We start from the raw sequence: 11382 nt of genomic DNA, 5'->3' as shown, positions 1-11382 counted from the left end.
GCACAGCTGACAGATTTAAATGATCAGCAGGGCCAATGTCTTCAAACTGCTATATTTTTCAGAAGGATCAGGCAACTCTGTATGAAGTTGTTGCCCCTGAAATCTAAAGTTTTAGTAAAATTAAAGTTTTTTTCTTATATTTCAAAATCTTTATCACTTAGAGCAATTTTACATGATATACAATTTACCAGCAGGTTAAATTCTATTGCCTGGGAAATTTTCATAAGATTAAGACATCTCTAGTTAGAGTTTTTTTTTTAGCAGAAACTATAACAGATGGATAGAAATTGTAAGATGTAAAAGTATTCAGCAAAACAAATCTAGGAAAAAGTAAAACTTGATAACCCTTTATAAGAGTTATTGCCTTTGAAGGTTTAATTTTGCTTATTTTTGTGTTTTTTCAGAATGTATAATGAATAGATAGAAATTATGAACAGCAAAATTGATTTACAAATGAGTCCCTTAACCAAAACCATCAATTATCAGAAGTTAATGCCCTAGAAAGATGTAAAAAAAAAATACACATTTTTGGGGCAAAAAATCAGTATAGATATAGAAAACAACCTGTAAAGAGCACAATTAGATCTAAAAATGAGTGTTTAAAAATTGTCAACTCCTTTTAGGCCATTGAAATACCTTTTTTTTTTTTTTATTTTTGTTCAAACTTATGTTGAGAAACAGTAAAGAAACAGCAAGACTATTAAGCACAATAAGAGCTACAAATCTGCCACCATGGCTGAAACTACTAACAGACTCATTATTATATATAAGTTAATTTCCTTTATTGATGATTTTTATCCAATATTTATTTTGATTTTTTGTCCATGGTTATTGGAGTCCAAAAGAAAATTAAAAACCAAAAAGGTCAGAAAAAGAAGATCTACAAGCAAGTCAACATGGCCAACTATCACACTTGTAGGATTTACTGCCTTTAAATTGAAAAAAAATGAATATATTAGCAGCCCCTTTGTTAATTCAATACTAACCATACTTCAGCAATGAAATAGACAAAAAGAAGTATATGGTTATTATAATCTTGAACTAAATACTGCCTCCCACTTAACAGTTGTTCAAAAAATTACCTGCTGTTTCTAAATTATCTTTTGCAAAATCCAAAAACGAAAAAGCAGGTTTTTGTATCTCAATTTATCTGTTGCAAACCTGAGCCATATGTCTCATAATCTTGAACTTAATCAAGCCATCTACTTAGCACTTATTCAAAATGTGTATGTTGCAAAACCCAAAGCACATACTAGTATAAATTATTATCTTGAATTTTATACAGCTTCTACTTAGCAGTTTTGTTCAATTTATCTGAACTGCAAACCCCAAAGACATTAAAAGATATAGCCTTCATGTTATTGTAATTTACTCTAAAGCTTTATGCATATCCAAATAAAATTTACAGCTGTGATAATATATTAATACAGTGTATTGTGTGTTTCTGGTCCAACTCTGTCATATATTACCAGTGATTAAGTAACGCTCCAAGGCCGTAGCTACCATTGAGGCAAGTGAGGCAATTAAATATATTAAAATATAATACTCATTTTTTGTTCTGTCTCAACCTTAATTTCTATATAACTTGTCATCATTCCTTTTAAACTATTCTTCCTGGATATAACTCAGGATCTCAACGGGTGATGTTTCTTGATAACATTAAACTAGTAATGATAATCATCATGGATCTCTAGTTAAAAACAGGCTCTTGCAGAAAAGGAAAAGCGACTCTGAAGGTAAAGAAGGAATAATTCTAGTAAATTAGTTTTTTTGTGAACAGAGTCTTGAGTATTGCATATAACTTCATTAGAACAATCCAAAAACGATAAGTAGACTGACAAATCAAGTACTGGTCTACGGAAGGGGGCAGTCCTGTCTGCGTATTCATTTCTCCGTTTAACCAACTTTTGACAAACCAAGTCATCGCAAGGGGGCAGTCCTGTCTGCGTATTCATTTCACGAACTTTAATCTTTCTCTTTACAGAGAAATAAAATTTAAACAATATGAAACATGCATGGATTAGTTTCTGTCCATGTTTCTTTAACCTTAAAAATTGAAAGAATATCCCATATTCCAATTTGATATTATTGAGGAATGGTAGAACCTTTAACACAGGATTTTGTCTTTACTTATTCGGGACTACGGAATTTCGTTTCTTTATATTCGGTGTTTCGGAATCGGACACCCCATACCCTAACCCCTAAATTTATAGATTCTGGAACTAAAATACCACCAACTAATTCCAGAAATAATTTGAAATTAAGGACCTACATGTAAACGTCAAAAACTCCATTCCAATTCACCTGTACCCATACCATATATACTCTATAGATAGAATCATAAATATTTATCTTATCTCATTCTATCCCTAGTTTGTCTACTCTTTGTCAGCATAAAAGCGAGTTTAATATTTTGTAACTGCAACTGTATGATGGTGCTTACAGGAAAGCTTAATTCCCTTTTGCAAACAAAACTGTTACTATCGATGCTGCTACCAAATTGCTGATGGAGAAGGAATTGGAAGAAGACATTGATCATTGTGTTGATGATAATGTGCTTCCTTTAGAAACACAGACTGCCCTGAAACGACTGAAAACTTGGAAAAGAGCATGCATGAGTGGCGAGAGATTGTGCGGGCTTGCCATGTTCATCGCGATAAGGATATCAGCAGACTAAATTATGATTCTCAAAACGATTTGACTGACCCGGCCATAGAAAAATTTGGCAAACTCTACTGAATCGATGTTTGTTCTATGTTCTGGCAGCAGACTCAAATTGATATTTGGATGATTATCTTACATATAAATTTAAATAAAGTTGTTAAAAATTTGGTGTTTGTAAAAGTCTTAAAATATAAAAGAATTATATAAAAAGTGTCCAAATTCATAACATTATCAAACTCTCTAAAATGACTAGAATGCAGGACTTTGCACCATTCATTTCATACCCTCCAAAAAAATTTTTTCGCCTCGCTTCGCTCGGCTCACTTATCTCGGCTCAATTATTTTGCCTCACTAAAATAAGATGCCTAGCTATGGCCTTGCGCTCGCAACCAAAAGTTTAGAAGCCGCCAGACAAATATAAATGTTCGTTAGGACAATTCAATTCAACTCAATTCAAGGCTTTATTGTCGGCATGTTACATAACAAATAAACATAAGCTCTCTGAGCTTTTATAATTAACAAATGCATATACATTTACATAATAAACATACACAATACTAATATTAAAACATAAAATACATAGAACATACATTTCATGCATGCAAATTTAGGCTGCACTGATTTAAATACTATACTTAAACCAGAAGTTTGGAAGACCAAAAATACAAATGTTTAATAACATAAAAACAAAACTAGCTAGGGCTCTAAGCAGAACTGCGCTAGCAATCTGATTAAAATTAAGATCTGTCGTAACTCGCGTAGGGACGACATCAAAAAATAAATGAAGGATAAAAAACTTAATTCAAATACTTTGGGTGTGGGGGGTCAAATTGCTGCAAGTTTTGTATAAATTGACATCGATTTTACATATAACCTTATTAGTCAATCAATTTTTCCCAAATTAAGTTAAGAGGGGGAGGGGGTAGGGGGGTCAGTGAAAAAACTATATGAATTAAGTTTTTTATCCTTCACAGTGGCGGATCCAGCCATTTTAAAAAGGGGGGGGGGGGGTTCCAACTATATGTTCCCATTTAAATGCATGGATCCGCCACTGCTTCATTGAACTTTTGATGTCGTCCCTTACACGTCGAATAAATAGAACGAAACCAGAGACCTTAATATTAATTAAATTCAGCAGATTCTAACAAAATGATTTCTGTACGAGCATCGGCATTAGAATCAAACTGCTTTCATTAATTACGAGAATTCGTAAAGTAAACATTTTGTTTATGCGTTTCTCCGCTGAGGCATCTAGACGATCTTTCGTATACTGTACAATATAAAGTAAACATTAACCCCGCCACACTCTGTATGTGCCCGTCTCAACCGGGCTCAGACACATGTAATGTTTTGTACATCAGTCATGCCATTAGATTTGTCGTTTCCTTGTTGGAATTGTTTTACATTTGTCATTTTGGGACATTTTATATCTGACTTTGCAGTATGGGTTTTGTTCATTGTTAAAGCAGTGCGGTGACTTATTGCGCGATTTTGGTCTCTGCTGGAGATTTGTCTCATTGACAATCATACCACATCTTCTGTTTTTAAATTTCATTAATTTGGACAACTTGTGGTGATTGTTATATACTACTAGTATAATTGTGTTTTAACTTTATGTCTCGTTTACTAAACGGCAATACCGTATACATTCTACATTTCCTGGTTAAAAAGAAAGCATGAACCTTGGACCAATACGTTAATCTACAGAGGCGGATTTTAGGGGGGGGGGGCAGGGGGCCCGGGCCCCCCTTTGGGGGAAAAAATTTGGTTGCTTACATGGGGAATCACTGAAGCGTGACTGGAGCGGGCCCACTCTTAGGTCAGTCAGTGGGCCCCCACTTATGAAAATTTCTGGATCCGCCACTGATCTATACTGGTCACAGCTTGTACAGTTTAAAATAATTTTCAACTTTAGATTTCAGACAAAAAAAAACACTTCATTCTTCATTATTTTCAGTTGAACGTTTTCATCTTCTTCAATTAATGTAACATCATGACTGAGGGTATAGGCAAGGTTTACATAATAGAGAACAATGGTCAGTAAGTGCAGAGTAAACGGCAAACAATACAACGAATTGAAAAATAGACTACAAAAATAAAGATTAGCGAAGTAAAAAATAGAGAAAAATAGCATAAAATAAAAGGTAAAGAATACAGACGTGGAGGACCCCAATCCAATTACTAAAGACTTTAGTAGACACAGACCATCTGTTACACCGTCATTGATTTAGTAAAACAAAGACTTACATAAATTCAATTATTAGTTAACAAAAGATTTGTTATGTTCTATTGATTTGTATATAATATATATATAATGTTCTAACAAAGGAGAGGAGGGTATAAATAATGTTCTTACAAACGAGAGGAGGGTATAAATAATGTTCTTACAAACGAGGGGAGGGTATAAATAATCTTCTAACAAACGAGGGGAGGGTATAAATAATGTTCTTACAAACGAGGGGAGGGTATAAATAATGTTCTTACAAACGAGGGGAGGGTATAAATAATGTTCTAACAAACGAGAGGAGTGTATAAATAATGTTCTTACAAACGAGGGGAGGGTATAAATAATGTTCTTACAAACGAGGGGAGGGTATAAATAATGTTCTAACAAACGAGGGGAGGGTATAAATAATGTTCTCACAAACGAGGGGAGGGTATAAATAATGTTCTAACATACGAGGGGAGGATATAAATAATGTTCTAACAAACGAGAGGAGGGTATGAATAATGTTCTAACAAACGAGGGGAGGGTATAAATAATGTTCTAACAAACGAGAGGAGGGTATAAATAATGTTCTAACAAACGAGAGGAGGGTATAAATAATGTTCTAACAAACGAGAGGAGGTATAAATAATGTTCTTACAAAAGAGGGGAGAGTTTAAATAATGTTCTTACAAACGAGGGGAGGGTATAAATAATGTTCTAACAAACGAGGGGAGGGTATAAATAATGTTCTAACAAACGAGGGGAGGGTATAAATAATGTTCTTACAAACGAGAGGAGGGTATAAATAATGTTCTTACAAACGAGGGGAGGGTATAAATAATGTTCTAACAAACGAGAGGAGGGTATAAATAATGTTCTTACAACGAGGGGAGGGTATAAATAATGTTCTAACAAACGAGAGGAGGGTATAAATAATGTTCTTACAAACGAGGGGAGAGTTTAAATAATGTTCTTACAAACGAGGGGAGGGTATAAATAATGTTCTAACAAACGAGAGGAGGGTATAAATAATGTTCTAACAAACGAGGGGAGGGTATAAATAATGTTCTAACAAACGAGAGGAGGGTATAAATAATGTTCTTACAAACGAGGGGAGAGTATAAATAATGTTCTTACAAACGAGAGGAGGGTATAAATAATGTTCTTACAAACGAGGGGAGGGTATAAATAATGTTCTAACAAACGAGAGGAGGGTATAAATAATGTTCTTACAACGAGGGGAGGGTATAAATAATGTTCTAACAAACGAGAGGAGGGTATAAATAATGTTCTTACAAACGAGGGGAGAGTTTAAATAATGTTCTTACAAACGAGGGGAGGGTATAAATAATGTTCTAACAAACGAGAGGAGGGTATAAATAATGTTCTTACAACGAGGGGAGGGTATAAATAATGTTCTAACAAACGAGAGGGGGGTATAAATAATGTTCTAACAAACGAGGGGAGGGTATAAATAATGTTCTAACAAACGAGGGGAGGGTATAAATAATGTTCTTACAAACGAGAGGAGGGTATAAATAATGTTCTTACAAACGAGGGGAGGGTATAAATAATGTTCTAACAAACGAGAGGAGGGTATAAATAATGTTCTTACAACGAGGGGAGGGTATAAATAATGTTCTAACAAACGAGAGGAGGGTATAAATAATGTTCTTACAAACGAGGGGAGAGTTTAAATAATGTTCTTACAAACGAGGGGAGGGTATAAATAATGTTCTAACAAACGAGAGGAGGGTATAAATAATGTTCTAACAAACGAGGGGAGGGTATAAATAATGTTCTAACAAACGAGAGGAGGGTATAAATAATGTTCTTACAAACGAGGGGAGAGTATAAATAATGTTCTTACAAACGAGCGGAGGGTATAAATAATGTTCTAACAAACGAGGGGAGGGTATTAATAATGTTCTAACAAACGAGAGGAGGGTATAAATAATGTTCTCACAAACGAGGGGAGGGTATAAATAATGTTCTAACAAACGAGGGGAGGGTATAAATAATGTTCTTACAAACGAGAGGAGGGTATAAATAATGTTCTTACAAACGAGAGGAGGGTATGAATAATGTTCTAACAAACGAGGGGAGGGTATAAATAATGTTCTAACAAACGAGAGGAGGGTATAAATAATGTTCTAACAAACGAGGGGAGGGTATAAATAATGTTCTAACAAACGAGGGGAGGGTATAAATAATGTTCTTACAAACGAGAGGAGGGTATAAATAATGTTCTTACAAACGAGGGGAGGGTATAAATAATGTTCTAACAAACGAGAGGAGGGTATAAATAATGTTCTTACAACGAGGGGAGGGTATAAATAATGTTCTAACAAACGAGAGGAGGGTATAAATAATGTTCTTACAAACGAGGGGAGAGTTTAAATAATGTTCTTACAAACGAGGGGAGGGTATAAATAATGTTCTAACAAACGAGAGGAGGGTATAAATAATGTTCTAACAAACGAGGGGAGGGTATAAATAATGTTCTAACAAACGAGAGGAGGGTATAAATAATGTTCTTACAAACGAGGGGAGAGTATAAATAATGTTCTTACAAACGAGCGGAGGGTATAAATAATGTTCTAACAAACGAGGGGAGGGTATTAATAATGTTCTAACAAACGAGAGGAGGGTATAAATAATGTTCTCACAAACGAGGGGAGGGTATAAATAATGTTCTAACAAACGAGGGGAGGGTATAAATAATGTTCTTACAAACGAGAGGAGGGTATAAATAATGTTCTTACAAACGAGAGGAGGGTATGAATAATGTTCTAACAAACGAGGGGAGGGTATAAATAATGTTCTAACAAACGAGAGGAGGGTATAAATAATGTTCTAACAAACGAGAGGAGGGTATAAATAATGTTCTAACAAACGAGGGGAGGGTATAAATAATGTTCTTACAAACAAGAGGAGGGTATAAATAATGTTCTAACAAACGAGAGGAGGGTATAAATAATGTTCTAACAAACGAGGGGAGGGTATAAATAATGTTCTAACAAACGAGATGAGGGTATAAATAATGTTCTAACAAACGGGAGGAGGGTATAAATAATGTTCTTACAAACGAGAGGAGGGTATAAATAATGTTCTTACAAACGAGGGGAGAGTTTAAATAATGTTCTTACAAACGAGGGGAGGGTATAAATAATGTTCTAACAAACGAGAGGAGGGTATAAATAATGTTCTAACAAACGAGAGGAGGGTCTAAATAATGTTATAACAAACGAGGGGAGGGTATAAATAATATTCTTACAAACAAGAGGAGGGTATAAATAATGTTCTAACAAACGAGAGGAGGGTATAAATAATGTTCTAACAAACGAGGGGAGGGTATAAATAATGTTCTAACAAACGAGAGGAGGTATAAATAATGTTCTTACAAAAGAGGGGAGAGTTTAAATAATGTTCTTACAAACAAGGGGAGGGTATAAATAATGTTCTAACAAACGAGGGGAGGGTATAAATAATGTTCTAACAAACGAGGGGAGGGTATAAATAATGTTCTAACAAACGAGGGGAGGGTATAAATAATGTTCTTACAAACGAGAGGAGGGTATAAATAATGTTCTTACAAACGAGGGGAGGGTATAAATAATGTTCTAACAAACGAGAGGAGGGTATAAATAATGTTCTTACAACGAGGGGAGGGTATAAATAATGTTCTAACAAACGAGAGGAGGGTATAAATAATGTTCTTACAAACGAGGGGAGAGTTTAAATAATGTTCTTACAAACGAGGGGATGGTATAAATAATGTTCTAACAAACGAGAGGAGGGTATAAATAATGTTCTAACAAACGAGAGGAGGGTCTAAATAATGTTATAACAAACGAGGGGAGGGTATAAATAATATTCTTACAAACAAGAGGAGGGTATAAATAATGTTCTAACAAACGAGAGGAGGGTATAAATAATGTTCTAACAAACGAGAGGAGGGTATAAATAATGTTCTAACAAACGAGAGGAGGTATAAATAATGTTCTTACAAAAGAGGGGAGAGTTTAAATAATGTTCTTACAAACGAGGGGAGGGTATAAATAATGTTCTAACAAACGAGAGGAGGGTATAAATAATGTTCTAACAAACGAGGGGAGGGTATAAATAATGTTCTAACAAACGAGGGGAGGGTATAAATAATGTTCTTACAAACGAGAGGAGGGTATAAATAATGTTCTTACAAACGAGGGGAGGGTATAAATAATGTTCTAACAAACGAGAGGAGGGTATAAATAATGTTCTAACAAACGAGGGGAGGGTATAAATAATGTTCTAACAAACGAGAGGAGGGTATAAATAATGTTCTTACAAACGAGGGGAGAGTTTAAATAATGTTCTTACAAACGAGGGGAGGGTATAAATAATGTTCTAACAAACGAGAGGAGGGTATAAATAATGTTCTAACAAACGAGGGGAGGGTATAAATAATGTTCTAACAAACGAGGGGAGGGTATAAATAATGTTCTAACAAACGAGAGGAGGGTATAAATAATGTTCTAACAAACGAGGGGAGGGTATAAATAATGTTCTAACAAACGAGGGGAGGGTATAAATAATGATCTAACAAACGAGGGGAGGGTATAAATAATGTTCTTACAAACGAGAGGAGGGTATAAATAATGTTCTAACAAACGAGGGGAGGGTATAAATAATGCTCTAACAAACGAGAGGAGGGTATAAATAATGTTCTAACAAACGAGGGGAGGGTATAAATAATGTTCTAACAAACAAGGGGAGGGTATAAATAATGTTCTAACAAACGAGGGGAGGGTATAAATAATGTTCTTACAAACGAGGGGAGGGTATAAATAATGTTCTTACAAACGAGGGGAGAGTTTAAATAATGTTGTTACAAACGAGGGGAGGGTATAAATAATGTTCTTACAAACGAGGAGAAGGTATAAATAATATCTGTTATTGACATGTCCATTGAATGCCTACTTGTAGCTCAATTTGTAGAGAGGTTGTTAGTACTTCACCTTGCCCTTAAATTGTCCTAAGAGAAATGCGTCAGTTATTGCCAATATTTGGTATTCGTCGTCGTCTCTCTTCGTAAATCTTATGAAAAAATCTTCGCTTAACCTACATGACCGAATTTTACTCGAAACTTGACATGGATGTTCCTTAGGCCAATGTATAGTTTATAGATTATAACTCATTTTAGAGTTATTGCTCGTGAAATGTCTATCACATAAAAAGTAAATTTCACAGGTTTTACTATCTTGAATATCATTAAAAATACAGAGAAAATCTGTAAGCAAAATGACCAGCAAAGTCAAATCTACAAATAAGACAAAAATGCCGTAATCGAAATTGTTCTCTGGTAGGAGTAATTACCCGCGATTTTCACTAATTTTTATGTCGTTACATATTTTTTTTGCACAAACTATAGTAGAAAGACAAAAATGAACTAGTGAAAAAGATCTTTAATAATTCGAAGTGTCAGAAAAAATAAGCCGACTCCCTTTTATAATGTTTGACCTTGAATCATGATTTTTTTTTTACCTTTTTGTGTTTTTGATATGATTTTGAAAACTGAAATAGAGATATTTAGAACTGAAAAAAATAATTAACTGTTGATTAAAACGTACAACAAATAAGTCCACATAGACATATAAGCATTTTTACCTAACTTGTCTTTTAAGCCATCATAATCATTACATCAGGAAAATTGATCCAGCAGTCCCAGAGCAGAACATGCGTGAAACCCATACATCACTGATTGTTTAACTTTTTTCTCAATTATTTTGCAATGGCCAGTGTCATGTTACCCAAAAAAGGTTCTTATAAACGGGAGAAATTTAAAAGAAAAATTGGCGCAAATAATAACCCTGACTGAAAAGCCGTAATTGAAAGGACCTCTGCATTTATAAACGTCCGTCAATGCAGAGACAATTGAAACTCTTACGAGATCGGTTATAGTTAAAGATTAGCTAGAGTTGAGCTAGAATACTTATAAGGTATGTATCATATATGTCATCCCACATAGGTGTATAATGAAACTTATTGTATATCAAATTCTTATTGGTGTGTATGCCATACAATTCTTATAAGCAGAGACATATAATACAATGTATTATATGTCTGTTATAAGTTATTTGCAATATATATCTATGATATATATCTATAATTGTATTAGATTGATGTGGAAATATACTAAATTGACCCCTTCCGAAACATAGTCAGTATATATGCATATTATCAGATTATTGACAACGGTTTATGTAGATTTATATAGGCACATGACTTGATTTAGAGATGACACAAATTATGGCCTCTATAGACAGATGTCACTATTGTATTATATACTTTGAGGGTCTGGAAGACACTTGATGTCGCGGTAATATAATAGAGAATGGTGGGCCAAAAAATACAGTATTGACAACTAGATGAGGGAAACAGTTCCAGAGTAACACCATATGCTAATAAAATAGAATAGTGACAGATTCGTGCGTTTAGAAGGCTTCCTGGCTCCTTCCTTATACAAA

This window comes from Mytilus galloprovincialis, chromosome 4 (assembly GCF_965363235.1).
Source record: "Mytilus galloprovincialis chromosome 4, xbMytGall1.hap1.1, whole genome shotgun sequence".
Lineage (NCBI taxonomy): Eukaryota > Metazoa > Mollusca > Bivalvia > Mytilida > Mytilidae > Mytilus > Mytilus galloprovincialis.
This window is presented reverse-complemented; position numbering follows the sequence as displayed.